Source organism: Mobula hypostoma, chromosome 20 (assembly GCF_963921235.1).
Source record: "Mobula hypostoma chromosome 20, sMobHyp1.1, whole genome shotgun sequence".
Lineage (NCBI taxonomy): Eukaryota > Metazoa > Chordata > Chondrichthyes > Myliobatiformes > Myliobatidae > Mobula > Mobula hypostoma.
In genome coordinates this window covers 50,444,093-50,465,430 of record NC_086116.1, presented here as the reverse complement: position 1 = coordinate 50,465,430, position 21,338 = coordinate 50,444,093, and the positions used below count along the sequence as shown (strand labels likewise).

The 21,338-nt window shown below is 42.7% G+C and overlaps 1 protein-coding gene across 8 annotated transcripts in view; it reads left to right on the top strand.

Annotated features, from left to right (window-relative positions):
• LOC134359516 (plexin-B2-like) overlaps positions 1-21,338 on the top strand; it is a 258,980-nt gene that overhangs the window by 104,015 nt on the left and 133,627 nt on the right. The window lies entirely within an intron of this gene.

Below are 21,338 nucleotides of genomic sequence, written 5' to 3'. Positions count from 1 at the left end.
CGCTCTAATCCTTCACCATTTCCCATCCCCTTTTCTATCTTTCACCTTACCTCCTTGCCTGCCGATTGATCCCCTGTGGTGCTCCACCTCCCTTTTCTTTCTTCTATGGCCTTCTGTCTCTTTTACTAATCAACTTCTTAGCTCTTTACTTCATCTCCCTCCACCTCCAGGTTTCACCCATCACTTTGTGTTTCTCTCTCCCTCCCCCCAACCTTTTAAATCTACTCCTCAGTTTTTTAATCTCCAGTCCTGCCGAAGGGTTTTGGCCGGAAACGTTGACTGTACTCTTTTCAATAGACTGTGGTAGGTTAATTGGTCATTTTAACTTGTCCCGTGATTAGGCTGGGATTAAGATCAAGGGGATTTTGGGCGGTATGTCTTGAAGGGCCAGAAGGCCCCTAGCCTAATCGTGGGACAATTTACAATCACCAATTAACCTACCAACAGAAACATCTTTGGACTGTGGGAGGAAGCCAGAGCACCCGGAGGAAACCCACACGGTCACAGCGAGAATGTACAAACTCCTTACAGACAGCGACAGGAATTGGTTGCTGGTAGTGTAAACGTTGTGCTAACCATTGTACTACTGTGCTGTCTCATTAAACCTGGGACAATGATACTGACTGTCTATCAATGCCCCTCATAATTTTATAAACTTCCAGCTTCTGAACTTTCTCTGCTTGTGAGAAAACAAACCTCGTAAATCTCTTCTGAATCCTTCCTAAAGCCTCCACATCTGTCCTATAATAGGTGTGACCAGACTGAACACAATAGCTTGGATTTTGCCTAACCGGAGTTCTTTAAAGCTGCACCATTGCATCATCAATTGTTACAGTTTTATAATCATAATTACATTGTTCTAGACAATATTTATCTCGGCACTAAGTCAGCAATCAAATTAGGATTTTAACTGTGCTTTTTGGAATAATTCCTTAAAATATCTGCGGTATCTCTTTGTCTGACCAACATGTTATTGCATTTGTTACATTGATAGCTAGGAGGGCCATTTTGTTGAAGTGGAAGGATACATCGGCTCCCATTTTGTCACAATGGTGTCATAGTTTGGAGAAAATTAGGTTGAACTTTTGAACCTATGTTTGATTTTGAGAAAAGATGGGGTTTGTTTGCTCATTACTATCATTTGAGTTAATTGGTAGATTCCCTCCATGTAAATGTTTTGTACTTTTTTTTCTTGCTGACAGTTTGATGTTTATCTTCAGAAGCTTTTTGTACGACGCATGGCTCCGGGGTTGAACACCTAATGGGGTTTTTTCCCCCCTCACTTTTCCTTGCTTGGTAGGGGTTTTCTTTTTTTGTTCACCAAAATTTTTTCAATCTTTAAAATAATGTCTTTTTCTTGAGACATTGTAAGTGTTGCCTACTTCAATGTACTCTTGTTAATTTTGGATAATAATAAAAAGATATGAAAAGAAAAAAAATTATGATTTTAATTGTTTTTTAAGGAATTCAGAGTATGTTAGTGTATTTCCCAGTGTAGTGGCTGGGAATGGAGGATCTCACCAGTGTGTGTTGGGAACTCTAAAGTCACATCAGTTTGGGTACTGTGGTTTTTAGGATTTGACCACATGGCAAAATGCTGGTCTTTAAATCATTTACTCTCTCTAATTCATCTACACTTTATTAATGAATTATATTTGTCTGTATTTTTTTCTGTGTAAATATTAAGATGTACTAATTCCACCTAGAAGAACAAAAAAAGATGTTGTTTGGTGCTGACCAAAATGGTATTCCTATGACTTTAATTTGTCCTTTGGTATCCAGATTCTTGTTAATGCTTGATTTGACTGGCTGAAGCTTCTCTTTGACAAATAATGTTTGGAGTTTGGAAATATGCGTCATAGAACTTTGCTAAGATCTGATAAATGTCCTTACAGTACAGGAAGAAAAGAATTCAAAATGTTGGATGACTGATACTAGCTCGCCTGAGGGTCTTTGTCTCAGCACGAACTGCGTAATTTTTCAACCATTCAGTATTGATTTTGCTGTGTAGATTATGTATGTTGCTTTCAATTGGCATGTTCCAGTTTGATCATTGAAAACAAGTTGAATAACCTGCTTATCAGCGTCACCTCTGTGGAATATTAGATATTGGCTTGCGGGCATCAGGCTATTTGTTTAAACCTGTACCACACGGTTCAGTTCAATTCAACTGCAGGCAATAACACGTCCACGTTCGCAAGTGGTGCTTCTAAAGCAAAATGTTAATGGTTAACCTTCAGGTTTAATGGCGGAATTGGCAGGGGATACCAGGTTTGTGTCATTTTCTTCAATATTTGCTTGTTTACCTATGAGGCTGCTTTTGATCCCTCACTATGTTGCATCTTCCTTGTGGTAGAATAAAATTGGGGGCTAATGCGTCTGGAAGGCAAGTATGTTTAATAGCAAACCAGTAGGCTGTATCAGGAACTGTCATGGCCCCTCGAGCAAGCCTTTGGCACCTTTTCTGCCATTTGTAGCCCCTTGACAGATTCTGCCGTAATTGTTGGCAACCCTTGACTTCATTATTTCCTTTGTCTCTCTTCCCCACCCCCCACCCACGCCCCTGGCTATTCTGAAATAGTGGTGAAAACTGTTCCCATTGCATTTTCTCTCAGGCCAGTCAATTCAACTGGTTCCGAAACAGAAACTAAAGTTAAAGTCAAGTTTATTGTCATATGCAGAAGTACATGCCTGTACAAGTGCAATTCAAAGCAGGATCACAGACATGCAGCATTAGTATAAGAAGCATTCACAAGAAAAATGTTGATTAAATATTTTTACAAGGACAAACATAAAGGTCCATTTTATGGTCAGGTTGTCATAGTGTTACTGAACTCCAGCGACTAGGGTTGTACCAGCTAAGTCAGGAACCAAATGACTGAAGAAAAGTAACTGCCTTGAATCTTGAAACAGCCACTGGCTGCTGTAATACTCACAGGGTAAGGGTCCCCAATTCCTTGGTCCTGTCGGATCTCCTGCACTTCCACGCACTCCTCTGCCCTCCTTAGCTCCTTGTCAAAAACGTTTGTAAAGCTTGATGTTTCACATACAAAGCCCTCATTAGACTCTTTATCCAAATGTTGGTAGATCTTGTCCCTCAGAATTCTCATCGGTAACTTGCCCACCACTAATGTCAAGTTTACCAGCCTGTAGTGCCCTGGCTTGTCTCTGGTACCCTTTTAAACAACAGTACCACATTAGCCACTTTCCTGTTTTTGGGAACTTCATCAATGGCTAATGATGAAGCAGATATCTCTGCAACAGCTTCCCAGAAAATCCAAGGGTGCACTTGGTCAAACCCAGTGGATTTATTCACCTTAACACACTGTCTGGCCACAAATACCTCTCCCTGGTAACATGAATAATCTTCAAAACATCTCCACTTGTTTCCCTTATCTCTCGAGTATGATTTTCTTCTTGATGTCATGCAGTATTTCTGAAGAGAGAGTAAATCCATTACTTAGTACCTGTTAATTGCCACTGGCGTTTAGAGCAGCAATGAATGTCCTTCATCTCCGGTGGTGTTCAGAGCTTCCTTCAGTGTCAGTAGCTTCCTCTTGGTTTTCCCTGCTGTCAGTCATGCACGTCCCAGATGGAGACTGCGGAATACTGTTGCACTCAGATGTAGAGAGATTCTTCATTGCTGTTTCCGTAACAATTTTGCTTTACCAGTCAGGGTTGTTATCCCTGAGTTTAACACCTGAACCTGGAGGATCGGTGGACCATACTTGAACTGGCCTCAAAATGTCTGGCACAGGTGACCATACCAAGAGCCAAGGCTTAAAGCCCTGAGTCCAGCCAGTATAGCTCTTCACTTCATTGAGGCATGCAAGCCTCCGAACCACCACAAGGTTGTGGTCCCCTTGAGGGAGAAGTTTTTAATGCCACAGGCTATTGCCCTTTCATCAGAACAGGCTAGTTCTGTCAGAAGCTTGCTCTGTGATGGTGCCCAATAACAGCCATTCTCCTGGTCTGGACTTGTGATGGGCCCCTACTTCTCACTGTAGCTTTATGGGGTCCTTTGAGAACCTGTGCGGTTTGAGAGGATTCAGACAATGGATTAATCGCGACTCATTCTCCTTCGCTGATTGGAATGGTTAAATATTTATCTTATTCCACAATGACCTGCAACATTTTGTAACCTCATACATATTTTTCTAGTTACATTTCCTCCACACACACGGCACACACCAAGTTTATACTATCTTCTGTTGGCTGGCACCCACGCTGTTTCTTACGGATTTCCTCTTGGTCCCAGCCATATTTTCCTCATCCCTTATCTTGAGCTTAAAATGTTTTTTTTTATTTATATATTTCTAATGTTTCTGATGAAAGGTTGTTGAAGTGTTAAGTGTTTTTCTCTCTATATTCATGTATTCTGACCTGAACATTTACAGCATTTATTACTTTGGAGTTTTTAATGTTGTGTGATGAACTTTGCTCTGCCAGACCTCTGTTTAAGGAAGATTAAGATTTTTATTTACTTTTAGAACGGGAAAAGCCTTGTAGTTACTCACCAGCATAGCTTTTGGGGTCTGCTGAGACCCTGTGCTGTTTTGAGAAGATTCAAACAATGACATTACAGGCTCATTCTCCAATGAAATGCTGAAATATTGATTTTGATCCACGATTCTGAAGGTAGCTATTAACAGGAGGGGATAAGAAACAGGAATTTAGGAGCCTTGTTGCAAGAAGAACAAAAGAAGAATGATGCAAGGTAAAGTTGATGAAATCAGCATTTGAAAGCCCTGTCCTTAAAGTTAATAAATCTTTCATTTGGCCTGAGCTGTTCTGTACTTAAAGAAATAATGTTGTGCACTCATGGTTTTGTACCATAGCTATTTCAGATTGGTCATGGATTATGAATTTGCTTTCTTCATAAATATTCCAGAGAGCGGTGAGTGTTTTTGGAACTTTTATTTCAGAGAATAATTGGGAGTGTGCTTTTGGACTCGTGTTTTTTCTATTGAGATTTCCTGATAACAGGTTATTTAATTTTGAGAATTCTTGGCAACATTTGACACTCAGTTTGTGACCTAAGCTTGTTGTTTACAGGACATTCCTAGTTCTGAGGTTTTGCAAGGGAAGATTTCCCAACTTTGGATAGAGATTCAAAATCTTGGATCTTGCATGTATGATTTTGTTTTGTTGATTTCTGCAAAGCTCTGGTACTTTATGGCAGTGCTCCAATACTAATGTTATTGTTCATTATTTATCACAGGCTTTTCAAAGATTAAATTGTGATCTTGTGTGATGTTTTCTGTAAGTTACATTGGTGAAAAGATATTGGTGTACTCTGAGATTCAAGATTGTTCAATATAATTTCCTGCACACAAGTCATAAACATGAGAAAGTCTGCAGATTCTGGAAATCCCAAAACCTGGAGGAACTCAGTAGGTCAGGCAGTATTTATGGAAATGAATAAACAGTCGACATTTCAGGCCAAGACCCTTCATCAGGACTAAAGTGTTAGGCGAAGAAAATAATTATTACCTTGTATCTGATGCAACACAAAGAACACAATAATAATAATAATAATAATTTTAAAACATACAATGAATATAAGTACATAAGACAGCATATATATAGATGCATTGTCCATAAAGTGATTTGAAAGTGTAGATAAAGTAACTGGGAAATAATAAAATGGTGATGGAGTTAGCGGGTGGAGGTGTTGATCAGACTTGCTGCTTACGGAAGGCAACTGTTTTTGAGTCTGGTGGTCCTGGCATGGATGCTACCTAGCCTCCTCCCTGATGGGAGTGGACCCAACAGTCCATGAGCAGGGTGCGTGCGATCCTCATGATGTTACATGTAGGCTGGTGTCAACAATGCGTTGGGCAGTTTTGACTACTGATTGTGGAGCCTTCCTGACTACCGAGGTGCAGTTTCCATACCAAGCAGTGATGGAGCATGTTAAGATGCCCTCGACTTCACACCTGTAAAATGACGTGAGTATGGATGTGCATAGTCCAGCTTTCTTCAGTCTCCTCAGAAGGTAGAGGTGTTTCTGAGTTTTCTGGACTGTGTAGGATGTGTTCTGAGACCACGAGAGTTTGTGTTCGATGTGCCCTCCCAGTGGTTTGAAACTGCGATGCTGCCGATGTAAAGGGATGTCTGAGTGATGCGAGTTTTCCTGGAGTTGATGACCATCTCCTTGGGTCTTGCTGACATTAGGGGCGAGGTTACTTGCCTGGCACCAGGCCTTGAGCTCTTCCACTTCCTCTCTGTAGGTCATCACATTCTTGTTGGTGATGAGCCCCACCACCACATTGTGTCATCGGTGAACTTGGCAATGTGATTTCTCGGGTGTTTGGCCCGGCAGTGTTGTGTGTGCGTTGTTGTTGTTCATCCATCGTTGACGTCGAAGAGGACCTCGGCACCATTATGATGGTGTCGAGACTAGCGCGTGATTTGGATTTAAGTGAGGGAGAGTTGCGCAGCATCAGCCTCACTCTCTCTTCCCAATTCCCATCTGGATCCAGTGGCAAGACAGAGTCTAGACGGCTGGAGATGGGACTAGGTGCAGTGGATGACCAGGACATCTTCTGTGTCTTGTCCTGCTCTACACGTTCCACGACGCTTGCAGAGACTGCCTTCTTGACCGTTGGACCTTCCGCTGGTCTCATCCGCTCAATCCGCCGGAGTCTGTCTTCACATGCTGGGATAGCCAACTCCCTATCTCACCGAGGGTTTGAGACCCGTCAGCTACCCTCACCTGGTTTAGTCGGCTTGTCGAAGCTGTTGCCCGGGGTGTGGCCGCTGTCGCATGCAAACAGCTACGGGGAGCCACAGGTGAGAGCTGAGTGCCAGGTGGGGACCAAAGGTGGACTAACCGCCCTGAAAAGGACGCGACATGTTCCCCCACCAGAGGTGCTACCCCTCCCTGACACCCCATATACCCATGTGCGTAATGGACTGCCAGCACACAGTCTGGGGGGCACCTGTATTGTGGACGATGAGGAGGGAGAGGTGGTGGTCCGTCCTGACTGTGAGGGTCTCTTCATGAGGAAGTACAAGACCTGGTTGCACAGTGCTGTATTTAGACCGAGGAGTTCACCAGGGTCTGTGGGACAATAGTGTTGATTGCCAAACTGAGATCCAGAAACAGCTTTCTAGGTGTGTCCGGGCAAGGTGCAAGACAGATACTTTGGTATCTGTGGAAGAGTGATTCTCTCGGTAAGCATATTGGTGAGTGTCCAGTGTGGCAGGAGAAGAGTTTTTAATGTGTGCCATTATCAGCCGTTCAAAACAGCTCATAATAATTGGCATCAGTACCACTGGGTGATGGTCACCTGGTTCTGAAGGTGTCGAGTTCTTTGGTACAGGGATGGTGGTGGCTATTTGAAGCATGTGGGGACAGCAGCCTGGATGAATCAAGCATTGAAGATGTTAGTGAGCCGGTGTGCACATCCCCCGAGTACTCGGCCTAGGGTGTTGTTTGTATTTGGTTGAATCGCCAAATGATTTATTCAGGAAATGCTATGAACATAATGTTAACTGAAAAAAAACTAAAATAAAAAGAAATACATTACACTGTGAAAGTGAATTTATTTAAGTTTTGATTTCCTTATGGAAAATAATATTGAAGCTTCCAAATGTTTTTGTGTTCACAAAGAGTAATTTAGAATAAATCTCTTTCAGTGATGGTTGTTAAACCTCAGTAAGTCAACGTGATCTTCAGAACTTCCCTCTTCCGCATTACATCAAATGTTTTAAGATTCCGCCTTCAAGAAGGTGAAATAATCTTCAAGGTGGAAAGTTTGTATGAAATCTTTTGACAAGTTCCCGATTCCATCAGATTGTCTCTGCTCAGGAAAACAGTTCACTATTTCAATTTCCTACCCGAATGCAATGATCATTCCCAGCTGGTTTTCTCTGCTGCAAGCTGTCGTCATAAACTGCTCTCCTGACACCTTCATTCAGTATACCCTCCTCTCAGCCGTCAGGCACCAGTGGAGGCGATTTTGGAGGGTAGTGGTGGCAATGATAACACGTTCTCAGTTGCTTGAATATGCTGGTTGCATGAGAATTGCTTAAAAAAAACAACCGTACGTTATACACCAATATTCTGTGCATAAATTGGCTCATGATTTTTAATTTTTAATGAAATGAATTTGCTTTTTCTGTTAGCATTGGTCCTAAGGTGCATGTGTCTCCTGATCACTTAAAAAGATACTGGTTATATAAAATGCAATCGGGATTGTCAAGTTTCATTATATGCATTTCAAGGCACTTTTTAAAGTTGTATCATTCTCTGAGTTCAGGAAAAACTTTATTCAGAATCAGGTTTAATATCACTGGTATATATTGTGAAATTTGTTAACTTTGAAACATGATAAATATAGAAAAAAATTATAGTAAATATATATGTGTATATTAAATTGTTAAATGAGTAGTAGTGAGGTAGGGTTCAGGGGTTCAATGTCCAATTAGAAATTGGACGACAGAGGGGATGAAGCTCTTCCTGAATCGCTGAGTGTGTGCCTTCAGGCTTCTGTACCTCCTTCCTGATGGTAACAATGAGAAGAGAGCATGTCCTGTGTGGTGAGAATCCTTAAAGATGGATACTGCCTTCCTGAGGCACCACTCCTTGAAGATGTCTTGGATACTATGGAGGCTAGCACCCATAATAATTTTACAGCTTTCTGCAGCTTACTGTGCAGTAACACGCCTCCCCGACCCCCACCATACCAGTCGGTGATCCAGCCTGTCGGAATGCTTTCCTTGGTAGAATTTTCGAGTGTTTTAGGTGTCAAACAAAAATCTCCTCAAACTCCTAATGAAATATAGCTGTGAACTTTGCAATTTGCTGTCATTAATTGTTGAGGAACCAATGTTGAATCCTTTCATTGGAATATCACAATTTTCAACTTTTTCTTGCCTTGTGTATTTCTGTTCTCTGTTTCTGTGTTATTGAAATGCATTTCTGCTTCCTAACGCTTTTTGGAGTAACCTTGTCAATTTTGAAAGGAGAAAAACAGCACTGTTTACAAAACACAATTGTTGTAGGTTGATGGAGCTATCAGATGTACAAAAGAACTTCCCATCCCAGTGAGTCAAATTACAATTTTGGAAAAAAAAATTACAAAATTACCTAATATTCTTAGAATCTTTCTGCTGGTTGCATCAGAGTACTGGATAAATGAGGTTGTTGCACTTGGTGTCAGTAATGTAATTATGGATTTCAGTGACTCTGGGATTGAGATCAACAGTTCTGCTACCATCTTCCCTTCACTTCCCTTCAGAATTTCTCTCAGCCTTAGCTTTAAACCTGCACCTTTCTCTGGACATATCCCACCTTTTGCCTGCTCTCAGCACCTTTGTTCACAGTGCTTCTCCACCACTTACAGTAAACTGCTGAACTACCCCCTTCCCTTCCTATCCCCACTGTTAGCTAATGTGGTTAATGGTTCTAATTCCCCTTGGCGGGGGTGGGGTGTTGTTATTTCTGTGCTGTCAACACTGCTCTCCTCAGAAAGCAACCCCTTAACTCTTCCGCCATTGCAAAATGCTTCCCATCCCCAACCTTCCTTGCATGTTAAAGACTGTTAAGTTTGTAGTTTTCTTTCTGGGAATTCATTTTTTAAGTGCACCCAGTCGGGCTTACATTGCGAGCAGGATGTCTCCTGTCTGAGTCACTGCTAAATCTAATCTGATGGTGACAAAAGTAATCTCTCCTCTCTTGTCAAGGCTGCAGACATGCTGAGGACATGTTTGACCAGACCTTCCTCCTCTACCCTTTTTCTGCTGTGGTCCAGCAATACTCACCAGCTTCCGTTTTCCTATCCATTTATAGCCAGATGTCTCTTCACCTGCAGATACTGGAATTGTAAAGTGAAAACAGAAAATGCTGGAAGTACTCAGCAGGTCAGGCTGCATCTTTGATCTTCAGCATGATATGTTAACTTTGCCTTTCTTCCCACATATGTTTCTCGATCTACTGACTATTTCTTTCATTTTCTGCTTTTCTTTTAAATTGCCTGCAGTTGGTTTTCTTGTTTTTGTACGGTTAGATCTGGATTTAATCTTGGTTGTTCTTTTTTTCCCCCCAATTTTAAACTTTTCCTGGGAAGATCGTTTAAAAGAAAAAGAAAATCTGTCATCGGTTTTCATGTGTACGCTGAGAACAACCAGCTCAACCTTGCCACGACCCTGTCCCGACTTCTCTGCTGTCTCTAAGTCAGGGGTTCCCACCCTGAGGTGCACAGACCCCTTGCTTAACGATATTGGTCCATGGCGTTTTTTAAAAAAAAAAGTTGGGATTTGTTCAGTCAGAGAGTGGAACCTTTGATCCTCATCCCCGTTCCTGATAGGACTTCAAGTCTAATTCAGTGTCATCGTTAAGAATAGCATTTCCCACCTTCACGGTCACACTCGAGCCCACCTGCATACATGTTCCTGAAATGCTTGTGCACACCGTTTTATATCCTTGGGCTTGGCTCTGTCAGCTTGCACACCAGAGATAATTTCAAAAAAAGAATGTCCTCATCAGACAAGGTTGTGTTTATTTGTCATTCTGTACTGAAGAAGAATTGTCCACTTTCATAAATCTCACCTTTGCTTTCAAATTCTACCCCGCCCCCCCCCCCAGGCCTTTTACCCTGTTGTCAATCCCTTCCTGCCAAGGGTTCTCAAAGATATCTGCTCCCTCCAATTCTGCTGTCATGAATGTCGTCAATTTCAATTGTCCCTCCAGTGAGTTAATCCGAGACCTTGACTCTGAAATTCCTTTCCTTGCACTGTTCACTGCCACTTTTTTTTAATCAGCTCCTTAAAACTTCTTGGTCATCTGCAGCCATTTCTATTGCCTGACTTGTGTTTCATTTAAGAATGCTCTTGTGAAACCCTTGAAGATTTACAACATTAGAAAGCATATTGTAACTTTTGGCCCAGGTTTTGTAGTAATGAACAGTGATGAGGCTTCTGTGGTTGGTGTTATTTCTGGGAAAACTGACAGTGACTTTTGACGTCCACATGCACAGTTAAAAGGGGTTCACTTTGTTGTCCCTGCCAAAGGGTATTCTTCACAAAAGGAATCACTGACAGCACTAAACTATATGTCCCCAATTGGAATTTAACTTTTTAGTTTTTTAGTTTTAAATAAAGTACAGCTCCAGTAGTAAGGCATCCATCTGATTGTTGGGAGATCTTGTCACTTTGGCATCTGCCTTGTTCATTTATCGGGAATGTGAATCTGGAATCCAGAGTATGAGCAGAATGTGCAGTCAGAGTGAGGGATCTGGACTATTGGCTGGGTTGTGCCCAGAACTGGGGCCAAGATCTGGAACATGGTATGCTATCCACTCAAGCTGAGGTTCAGAGTGCTTGTTGATTTCCCATTCCCTATAAACTCACTGGTTTACTGGAATATTTATTGTATAACTGTGCAGCATGTTTAAACATAAAAAGAAATAGAAGCATTTTGGAGCATTGATAGAAGTTCTTTGAGTTCACCACTACCAACTACCAAAGTCCTAAGGGCATTGGGTTCTCTGTTTTATTCTAGCATGTGCTATTGTCGCTGTTCTTTCCTGCGAGTGACAGGGGTTGGGATTGTTATTGTCCCTGTCTTTTCCCTGTGAGTGACGGGGGTTGGAGATTGTTATTGACGCTGTTATACATCCCTGGCGAGTGAGGGGTTGGGGATTGTTATTGTTGATGTTTTTTCCTCGGCGAGTGAGGGGTCGGGTATTGTTGTTGTTGATGTTTTTTCCCCGGCGAGTGAGGGGTCGCGATTGTTATTGTCCCTGTCTTTTCCCTGTGAGTGACGGGGGTTGGAGATTGTTATTGACGCTCTTATATATCCCCGGCGAGTGAGGGGTCGGGGATTGTTATTGTTGATGTTTTTTCCCCGGCGAGTGAGGGGTCGGGGATTGTTGTTGTTGATGTTTTTTCCCCGGCGAGTGAGGGGTCGGGATTGTTATTGTCCCTGTCTTTTCCCTGTGAGTGACGAGGGTTGGAGATTGTTATTGACGCTGTTATATATCCCCGGCGAGTGAGGGGTCGGGGATTGTTGTTGTTGATGTTTTTTCCCCGGCGAGTGAGGGGTCGGGGATTGTTGTTGTTGATGTTTTTTCCCCGGCGAGTGAGGGGTCGGGATTGTTATTGTCCCTGTCTTTTCCCTGTGAGTGACGGGGGTTGGAGATTGTTATTGACGCTGTTATATATCCCCGGCGAGTGAGGGGTCGGGGATTGTTATTGTTGATGTTTTTTCCCCGGCGAGTGAGGGGTCGGGGATTGTTGTTGTTGATGTTTTTTCCCCGGCGAGTGAGGGGTCGGGGATTGTTGTTGTTTCATTACCCCTGCAAGTGAGGGGGTTGGAGATTGTTTTTTGTGGGGGAAGGTTGGGGATTTAATGCTGTTGTATTTCTTTATTTCATGGCTATCTGGAGAAGTCACAGTTGTATTGTACATGCATAGTTTGACAGTAAAATAAACCTTTGAACCATTGAATTAGAATTTCTACTGAGCAACTTCTCTGACCCTGAGATCATATTTTATGTTTTCATTCCCGGTGCCCCACGTATCAATTCCACTCAATACTTTAATTTCCATAGGTAACAGGAGCGTGTTTTGTGTTTATTGCATCTTGCTTCATCCCTCATTTGGGAGCATTTTTTTTTCTGTCTAGTTGATCAGCTTGCTTGTCCTAAATCTGAATGCTGAAAGATTCCCCATCAGAAGTTCACATTCAGACAGGAAGCCTCCATTCTGGAGTTTTGCACCAGAGTTGACAGAATTAAAAGATTTATGCCATTATCTATACTGCATCTGCTGTGGAAATTTCAAGCTCAACTCCCCCTTTTTTAAACTTGCTGTCCCTTTTCTATTTTCCTTGAAGCTCCTGGTGTAATGGCCTTTCCTTTAATGCTTTTCTTGTGCTTCTTTCTGCTACGTACTTGGTTGAATTGACTACATCAAATGAATATCATTCATAGTTTCTGTGGATGATTTTCTTATCCTTCATTTCATGCATTCTACCTAACCCTACTTATTTTTGGTCCTGATGCTATGAATACGCCAATCCTTTCCTGTATTGCTGTTCTGAATACAGCTACGCTAATTGCTGTGAGAGACTTTTAGATTGTATATCCAATATTTGAGCTTGTTTTTTGGCTGATGATACTTGCCAATCCTAAGCCATTATGAATCCATATTTTACAACTTGGGACATTAAAAGGAATGGTAGATTAGCAAATAATAATGACTCCGAGAACTCCATTAATGCAATTACTATCTACAAATGTCAACTAGAGAATCTAAGAAACATTACTTCAATTCCTGATGTTTTATAGAGCAGCCTCACAGTGGATGGTCAAGACGTGAGAGGACTACCTGGCAATGAAGCTACATCAGCAGCTTTCATCTTTATCCTTCATCCTTCATCTATCAGAATTCACGTAGTTCGTCTCCATCTCACAAGTCCAGGCTTGAGCTTTGATTGTTCTTTCTTGCACTAGCCATCTTCAGAAGAATCTTTTGAAATCCCTGTTTTTCCATCAGCTGACTACTGGTCTTTTATTTAACAAGAGAGAACATTCCTCAAGTGATGTGACACCATTACTAGTGAACCCATGTCAAATTAACAGTTCACGTATGAAGCCCAATTAACAAAGCCATTCATTAATTTCCTTGTAAAATGGAGGCAAAGACCTGAATATTTCCCGGTTGACTGCATTCTTATACATGTTGATATATAAAAGGCATTTGTATGTCACAAACCATTGGACGTGGCTGCTGTCCTGGCTACGCCTGTGCGATAAGTTTAGGCATATTGTTCTTTAGAAAGGGTACGTGAATTGCCAAATTGGGCAGCCTTTCTTTTGCCCAGTTCATGTAGGAAGTTTATGGGTCTTTGCACAGAAGTCACTCAAATGTACAAATCGATAAGGATGATAGTGTGCTAGTGTTCAGGTCAGGGATGCTGGAACACAAAAGGATTGAAGCAATGCTGTGTTGTGTAAACTGTTGAGGACTAAACAAAGTTCTGGTGCAGCCTCTTGGGAAGGATATGTTGACCTTGGATGGAATAAATTAGAAATTCACCTGAATGCTGCCAAGAGCTAAATTATGAGGTAAAGTTCGAGGACCAAGGATTGTGTTCTCTTGAGTGTAGAAGATTAAGTAGCAATATAGCTGTGGTGCTTAAACTGATTAAGGGCTTTGTTAGATTTTGAGAAATGATTTCGTCCACGTACAAGCCCAGAACACAAGGAGACTTGACCTTAAAAAAAAAAGAGAGCCAGGTTGTTTGTGATCGCCTCAAAGTCTTCCAGACAGTATTGTGTAAATCTGGAATTCACTTGAAAAAACTGTTGCGGCTGGGAATCTGTTCAAAAGACAGATATTTCTTCAGCCTGGGTATTCAGGTATTTCAATGCAAAAGGCAACAGAGATGAGCTAGACATCAGCTGTGAGTTAGCTGCACGGTTAATAAACATGGGCCTGGATGAGTGAGCGCAGTTGCAATGTGTTATACTTCAACATTCTTTCCAAGCAGCCACATTTTCAAGCTATGATACATAATTGAAAGTAAATATTTAATTTACGGAAAAAGCAGAAGGGAATTTTGCAACTCTACAAAGCTGATTTTAATCAGTGTGCCTATTAACTCTTAATTGTGCTGCATGTGCAGGGTATGTACAGAAGGTCAAACTTACTTTTGAATAACTGCAGAAATTTAATTTTGCTACCCCGGTATAATGTGGAATAGTATGGGTCAGCCAGCTGGTCATACTGACTGTCTGTTGGTTTTGCAAAGTTGGGTTGACAGGGATGTCTTTACTTTTATATGTGTATCTTAAAAAATGTTTAAATGAAACATTTATATTTTCAAATGATACCAGTGTCAGAAACTTATAAAATAGTCAAAGCCAGGTGTACATATATCAATAACAACAGCCCCGTCATTCATGTCCCATTAATTTGATTTGCGTAGATCCCAGAGGTGAAAGAAAAGTGACTGATAATAGCACCATTTCGTTTTTCCAAAATTATCTGTTAAATATGAACAAGCATCTGGTCTCCCAAAGCATTGTTTCAATGAAAAACATGATTTGTACTGCAGCCAGGAAGGAAGTGGCCCCTTAAAATTTCCTGTATCGTATGGAGCTGGCGCTCTCAAGCAAGTAGTAACTCCAACATGTGGATGCAATAGCTTTGCAAGTAGAAATAACATTCCATCTGCAAATACCTCTCTCACTGCTCTTGGCTTGTGGTGTAGCTTTTCCCACACTTATCCCTGAATCATCTGAAGACGGAGAAATGTGGAATTTTTCTTTCCCATTGGACCAAGGTAAATGCCTGTGGCACTGAGAACAGAGTTTCCATATGTCCAAGGCATCCACAGCTTTAGGTAGCCTGAAGGAATTCTGACTCTAACGATGTGCTGTTTCTATTGCGCAGCTCAGCTTTTGGACTTGACGAAAACAAAAAGCGTGAAGGAACTTTGAACCCTGGGGTGACTGTTTAAAAATTTAACCCACTTGGTTTTAATAAAACTGGTTGGTGAGTTGAAAAAGCAATGTACGAAAGAATGAAAATCAAAAAAAAAATTGTAGGTTCTGAAATAATATCAGAACATGCTGTAAACCTGAAGTATGTCAGGCAGAATCTATGGAAAGAGAAACAATGTGGCTGGCAGGATCTTCTACCTGAATTTGATTTGATTAAAACCATCATTAACAACACTTTTTAAAAAGTAAATTGTGATAAACTATCACCGCAAGCAAAGAAGAAGTGAGCAAAGGCAAAGCAAATTCGTGGGATGTGCCCTGCTGATGCGTTGCAAAATCAACATACTTGGAGTTGGAGCCATGCTGGTTGGAGTGAACGACTTGGAGGGGTGAAGACGGGACACAGGAGTTCCGATGCTTGTCCAACCAACCTGGATACAAAGGTGGTTTGCTCTAAATGGCGAGCTAAATTGGAGAGGTTGAGAATGGCTTCTTCAGCAGTGAAATCCAGATCTGAAGAGAATCGATGGGCAGCATGTTCAAGGCCCAGAGCGACTCGCCATGGCGAGGCCTGGGTCCTAATGCAAGGTACAATCTGCTGTTTGGGCAATCTAAATGCTGGCCAATGTAGACTGGAAAGGCTGGGTGTCAAGCGCCAGATGAGGTTGGTTCGCTCTGGGGGCCAACATGATTTGCAGAGGTTGAGAACAGCTCCTTTTGGCAGTGAAATCTAGGCCTGGAGCGATTCGCGGGCAGCAGGGCCCAGGTCCTAGTGCGAGGTTTAGACAATTTAAATGCCAGCCCAGGTAGTTTGGGGGCTTCTCTCTCCACAACGCTAAGGCTGTGAGACTGCCCCGGCTGCCGTGGTTCGTGCCTGTGAACTTTGCAGCAATTTGCCCTGCTAATATGATGAACTGAATACTGAGGCTTTGGGCCTACTCCGGACTGCTCCAGGGATTTGGATCTAAGGACTCAATTAAGTTCGGAACGCTGTTCTTTGCTTCTATTGTTTGCATGGTTTCTTTTGTTTTTTTTTCTCTTTCTCTTTGGGCACTGGGAGCTTGGTCTTATTTTTTTTTAATGGGGTTCTTTCGTGTTCCTTGCTTTGCAACTGCCTGTAAGCAAAGAAGTCTCAAGGTTGTATAATTTATACATTCTTTGATAATGTACTTTGAAACTTTGAATGTTCCCAGTATTTTCTGCTCTTATTATATTTTCCAGCTTGTTTCCCAGGGCTTTGAGAAGCCTGCAGCTGAAGGCAGGAGAGAGGCTGGATCCAGCATTGTTTGTGCCTCAAAAGAAGCACTGGTGCTAATCTGTTCCCCTGCTCCTAGTGTGCCTCCCACCCAAGCTAATTTACTCAACCACCTTGTTCCAAATTAAATGTTGAAGTTGCAAACTTTCAAAACACTTCTGTCTGGACACGTCAATTCCAACAGTACAAGCTTGTGAGTGCTCTCAGTTAATTGACGACAGCCAGAGTGAGCAGCAGAACGAGCCATGCTCTGCAGACTGTAATTCTGACACTGTCCGATAGCAGTCATCACTATCCATGCATTAAAAACATTGAGTTTGATATTTATGAAGTTTTTACACCTCCCCCACTGTCTATCCTGTCTATCAGCAATTTTCTCCAAAGAGTCATAGAACACGTCAGATCAGAAACGGGCCCTTCAGCCCATCTAGTCTGTGCCAGACTATATAATCTGCTTAGTCCCATCGATTTGCACTTGGACTGTAGCCCTCCGCACCCCTCCCGTCTAAATTTCTCTTAAATGTTCAAATTGAATCCGCACCCACCATTTCTGCTGGCAGCTCGAGAGATCGCTCTTTTTATTCTGTCTCTGCCAACCACCGTCCATCTTGTGGCACAGACATTCCCAAAGAGTGGGCATCCTCCTGGTCAGAAAAGCCTCAATGAAATTCTACCATTTGATTCATAAGGCCTGTTTGTTCTGTTTCTGCATTCCCTGGTTGCAACAGTCATACCAAAAAAATCAGAGTCACGACCTTCACAAGGCAGATATGAAATATTTGAGCAGAGTAAATCTGATTATGTCATTCTTGAAATCTTCAGGCTATTCAGCCCACAAAGTCCATGCTAACTACAATCTCACACTAATCTTGTGTGTTTTTCTCCCCACAGTCTCTTCATTCCCACCACATTTTACCATTCACAAATACACTAGGGGCAATTTATAGAGGTCATTTAATATACCAACCTTTGAAACTTCTCTGAACAAAATCTAATGGTAGATTTATTAATACAGCAATGAATATTTTTAATACAGAATTGAGTATGTTTAAGTGGTAGCTACTGACTGATAAAGACGAGAGAATCTGCAGACGCTGGAAATCCGAGCAGCAGAGAGAAGATGCTGGAGGACTTCAGCAGGTCAGGCAGCATCTGCGGAAAAGTGTTAAGCAGCCGATGTTTCGGGTTAAGACCTTTCGTCAGGTCCTGCTGAGCTCCTCCAGCATTTTCTGTGTCCTGCTACTGACTGATGTTTGAAAATGAGCCTGCAGTGAAATTCTGACTGAGGATGAAATGGTTGCAGAACTGGAAGGAAACGCAATTAAATCTTGCTCACCCTGTCTTAAACACAATAAATAGAATCTGAGAACAATCAGTTCCGATGATGGGCCTTCAAGATGAAACTTTGCTGCCTGATCTGTTGAGTGTTCCCAGCACTAATTATTTATTATTCCAGAGTTATTATTTTATCATTTATTTTATTATTTCAGATTTCCAGCATTGCAGTTTTTGATTTTCAGTTATAGAAAATTTTGAAAAGTACAATGGAAGAGAGAGTAAGTTACCATAAATTGTTAAAATTAATACTGAATGCAAAAGGCTACAATGTGCCAGATGGGAGATGAGGTGCTGTTCTTAAAGCTTGCATTAGGTTGCAGCCAGAAACAGAAAGCTGAGAGTGGAACTGACCAGGGAGATTTTGCTTTAGTTCCATAGAACATTGATGAGACCTCATCTGGAGTCCTGTTAAGATGGCCATTTGGCCTCTGTAGTCTATTTTCATTCTCATAGTCATCAAATCAGCCATTATTACCCCCACCACCTAATTAAAGTGCAGGTGTTTTAGATACCAACCAGTGGAGTGTCTTTGGCCTGTGTGAGGAAGTTGGATCACATAGGGGTCATTGGAGGTGAGATTAACCTGGGTCGCAGGCAGTGCTACCTGTTTGTCAGTGTGCCAGCCTATTGTCACTACTTATAGTCCACACACACAACTTGTCATATTGACAAAGTTTTCAATCCCCAGTTTCTCTTCAGAATCATTGACATATGTCATGAAATGTTTCAGAGTAGCAGCCATCCAAAGCAATACATAGAAACTATAATTTTCAATAAGGAATATAAAACCAACCACAACGCTGAGCTCTTCTTCTGTCACCTCTGTCTCCAAGCCCATTTTATTCCCCAGCCCACGCTGATGACTCCTTCTCCTGTCTCCTATTCTCCTCCTCTTCTTAGACACTCCGCCCTGGCTTTCTGCCTGCTCTGGATCTTTTCATCCGTAATTGCTGACGAGATTTCAACTGTTTCAACTTCAGCACTCCTTCCTCCTCTTCGAACCTTACCCAGTCCGAATGCACTGCCCTCCACGCTGTCCGTAGCAGTCCCGAGCTCACCATTGGACATGCAGACATAGAGGGTGCTGTTATAGTCTGGCGGAATGACCTCCACCTTGGTGAGGATGGGTGGCAGCTCTCAGACGCCTCCTCTTATGCGAGGCCCCCACTCAGAACCATCAGTTTAAGGTCCCCGGGCACCATTACCACTGCCACCAACCTTACCCCACTTCTACCTCCACCCCAAGATCCACAAACCTAACTGTCCAAGTGCAGTAGGCCCATTGTTTCTGCCTACTGCTGCACCACTGAGGGTGTGCCCACGTGCTTTGGCTACTGACATCTTTTATAAACCTACTGACTTCCAAGGCTGCTTCATCTCCACCACATCTCTTCCCAGGTCGAGGCTTTTAGAGATGTCGTCCTCCTTCAAAGACTGAGGTCTCCCTTCCTCCACCAGTGCTGCTGTCCTCACCTGCATTTCCTTCATTTCCTGGACATCCCCCCTCACCCCATCTTCCCAGCGCCTTAACAGGGATAGAATTCCTCTTGTCCTCACCTACCACCCCATGAGCTCTACATCTAGCACTTCATCCTCCGCAACTCCCGCCATCTTCAGTGGAACCCTACCACCAGACATATCTTTAACTCCCCCCGCCCCCAACAATCTCTCCACTTTCTGCAAGGACCTTGCCCTCTGTGATTCCCTTGTCCATTCATCCTTCCCCACTGATCTCCTTCCTGGCACTTGTCTCTGCAAGTGGGAGAAGTGCTACACCTCCTCACTCACCTTTGTTCTTCCAGGTGAGGCAGTCTCCTCTACATTGGTGAGGCCTGATGTGGATTGAAGGACCATTTTGTCAAGCGCCTTTCCATCAGCTGCAGAAAGCAGGATTTCCTGGTGGCCAACTATTTTAATAACAGTCCCCATTCCCATTCCGATGTGTTGGTCCATGGCCCACCCCACTGCTACAATGAGACCACCCTTGGGTTGGAGGAGCATCACCTCATATTCTGTCCAGGTAGCTTCCAGCTGGACAGCATGAACATTGTTTTCTCTAACTTCTGGTAAATTTTTCCCTTCCCCCTTCTCTCTTCTTCAATTTCTCACTCCTCCCCCCTCAGCTCTTCTGTTCTCCTCACCTGCCTATCACCTACCCCAGTGCCCTTCCTCCTTCCCTTTCTCCACACTCCTATCATATTCCTTCTTCTCTAACCCAATATCTTTTCCACCTATCATCTCCCATCTTCTTTCTTCAGCCCCCCTCCCCCACGCACCTGGCTTCACCAATCACCTTCTAGCCTGTACTCCTTTCCCTCACCCCACCTTCTTATTCTGGCTTCTTCCCCTTTTCTTTCCAGTCCTGACGAAGGGTCTTGGTCAGAAACGTTGGCTGTTTATTCACTTCCATTGATGCTGCCTGACCTGCAGAGTTCCTCCTGCATTTTGTGTGTGTTGCCTTTTGAAGATTTCCTCGATGGTGGGGAGGCTAGTGCCCAAGATGTCGCTGGCTGAGTCGACAACCCCCAGCCTTTTCTGATCTGATCCTGTGCATTAGAAACTCCATACGAGGCCGTGATGCAACCAGTCAGAATGCTCTCCACTGCGCATCTATAGAAATTGTCTTGGGGGACAAACTAGACCTCCTTAAATCCCTAATAGTATAGCCACTGCCATGCCTTCTTTGTAATTGCATTAATATTTTGGGCCCAGTCTCGATCCTCTGATGTGTTGACACCCAGGAATTTTAAGCTGCTTGCCCTTTCCACCTCTAAATCCTGAACAAGGAATGGTGTGTGTTCTCCTAACTTTCCCTTCTTGAAGTCCACAATCAATTCCTTGGTCTTACTGACTTGAGTGCAAGGTTATTGTTGTGACATCACTCAACCAGTCGATCTGTCTTACACCTTCTCATCCCCAGCTGAGATTCTGCCAACAACAGTTGTGTTGTTGGCGAATTTATGAATGGCATTTGAGCTGTGCCTGGTGTAGAGCAGAGCAGTGGGCTGAGTTTGCATCCTCGAGGAATGCCTGCTAGTGAGGAGATGTTATTTCCAATCGGCACTGACTGTGTGCTGGCCAGTTACTGTGATCTCCCTGATGTGCCAGGCATTGTTGTATTGTTGGAAATATGGCGGCCATTTTATGCACAGGAAGTTTCCTCAAAGAGTAGCAGGCTAATTACAGCAAACAGATTTAGAGAAAAACATGTTATAATGGGCAGATGATCTGTTTTAGAAACGTTGATTAAATGTTAAATGTTGGTCATGACTGGGTTATAATTGTCC